We start from the raw sequence: 2,445 nt of genomic DNA, 5'->3' as shown, positions 1-2,445 counted from the left end.
ATGAGGGAGTCTTGCTTGTGGTAGCTAAATGTTAGCTTTCTGCCACCACCAGCCTGTCAGCTACTTAAGCACTCTCCTTCAGGCTACGCCAGCCCTGCCCTTGCCTTGCAGGTTAGCAATAGGGGCACTTCAGTCCCTGGGACCCCTTGAAATGTTCCCCTGTGATATCCAGACCCTGACACTGGCTGCTCACAGAAATCCTCGATCCTCTGCTCTCCAAGGAGCAGTGTACCCCAGTTTTATCTTAAATCACTGCTCCTGCATAGCATACAGCAATCGGGAGCACTTGTAATAAAACAAAAGAAGGTTTACTTAAGAAAGAATGGAGGTTCCACTAGAAACAAGAGAATGATGGGAACAGATGGTTACAGTAAAAAACAAAATAATAAAATGTGAACTAGGCCTACGCTTATTAATAGTTACCTTTTCCTATCTAATAGAGTAGGTTTTCCCCACAAAGTTCAGTCTGTTGTAGAGCTGGCCGGCTTCACAGAAGCCAGGATTCAATCTTTCATGACATCCCTCCTCAGTTGTCGCCTCAGTTAATGGATACAGAGTATCGGTCTCCACTGTGTAATATACCGAATCTGTCTTTTGTCCTTATTCCCGGACAGGGCGCTCCCCTGTCTGATATATCATTCTTTTTTACTTCTAAGTGGTTTCAGTGTTTATCTTTGATGGTTTTCCACTGACTTTTCTGGGTTGTTGCAACGGTGGACAACTGAGCAATACATTATGTAATCGGCTAGCTAGGGATGGGTGACAACTCCCTCCCACTTGAATGGGCCATCACTCAGACATATAATTCCCTGGTGACCCACTTTCACTCCAAGACCATTAGGGTGTAATTTAATATACATCGGACCCTTGCTAGAACACAGGATTTGGGATCCATGCGCGGTACTGCGTTAACACGGGGACCACATTATAATGAATTACAATTAAAGTAATTAAATTTGGGATCCATGGCCGCGACCGCGTTATATGCGAATTTCCGCTATATAGACACGCGTTTTAGTGAGGGTCCGGTGTAGTTACATTGTTCCTTAAATATTACCCATACACACACCCAACAGTGATTGAGTACTGATAAGTTAGAAGCTTTCAGTAGTTCTTTCACATGCTACCTTCCATGGATAAATATCATGAAAGTGGTGTATTAGGTGTAGTGAGTTTGTCAGGTCTGAGACAGGAGTTGCTTGTAAAGAACAGTGAACCCTTTGTCTGTCAGCCCCATGGACCTCTGTGTCACAGAGTCATTAAAAAAAGATGTACCCTGAGCTAAATTCTGCCTGTTGATGCGCATGTGTTGGCAACGAAGCATAAGATGTTAATAAAACCCTTGTTTACTGTTATAAGACTATAGTAAAGTGTAGTGCAGTATTTTGCATCAAGTTATCACTGGGTTTCTCCCCTTATAACCATCATTACAAATCTTTGGGATGTCTTCCAGGATCAGGAAGAAGGCCAAATGGTGTCTTGGTGGATCCTGGGATCCTAGGAGATGTCAGCCATAATGGTAAAGCTTTCTCTTTCCAGTCCATCCAAACTCTTCCAGTGACCTTCAGATAAACAGTGCCCAAGAAGGGTGGCAGCCTCATCCCATGAACACAAACCAATTTACCAAAGCACATTTTGGTGATTTCAGTTATAAATGTTTCCTCCTGTTTCTCAGGTCTTTCAGCTTATTGTCATGTCAACCTGTGATTTCAGCAAGAGCCTTGAAGACCTCTTATCACAGTTCCTTTAACTAAAACAATCCCGTTTGTACCAGTATATTTGTCTCCAACTTTCATTGTCTTTCATAAACAATTTTATGCAACAGACTTGAGTTGAGCCTGTGTTACCTTGGACAACTTAGAGTACAGGCCTCTCCACAATGGTGTACACACACCCACCCCTCCCACTGAAGCCAGTATGAGCCCCATGTGTACATTAAGACTGGTCTAAACACAAAGTTGCACCAGTCTAACTATAAGATGCGACTCCAGTAAACTTTCCAATTCTTCTATCGGATACTCCATAATTGTGGGATCCATCTAATTGATGTTGAGATTGTCAGTCTTGAGTTTCCCAATGGTCATGGGCCTCCTCTCTCCAGGCCTGTTTTAGACAGTAAAACAAATCAAGGTTACACATTCATTGTAAAGTGAATGTAATTGGATTGCAAGTGAATTTAGGCTTGTGCAGCGTACCACAGTGAGAACTCAGGAGACTGAAGTGAGACAGCGTACCACAGTGAGAAGTCAGGAGACTATTCCCACAGTCGGGATGATTCAGGCAGCTACCGTACAAGCTTTCCAGCATTGTCCCTCGTCGCTTGCCCCACAATGTGCCTCCGCTATCAGCTCCCCTCTTGTGGAGGTGGATTACCTACACGGATGGGAGAATCCCTCCCGTCGACTTAGGCATGATTCTATACTGAAGCTGAGCCACTGTAGTGTT

The sequence above is a fragment of the Natator depressus genome, chromosome 2 (genome assembly GCF_965152275.1).
Source record: "Natator depressus isolate rNatDep1 chromosome 2, rNatDep2.hap1, whole genome shotgun sequence".
NCBI classification, from domain to species: Eukaryota; Metazoa; Chordata; order Testudines; family Cheloniidae; genus Natator; species Natator depressus.
This window is presented reverse-complemented; position numbering follows the sequence as displayed.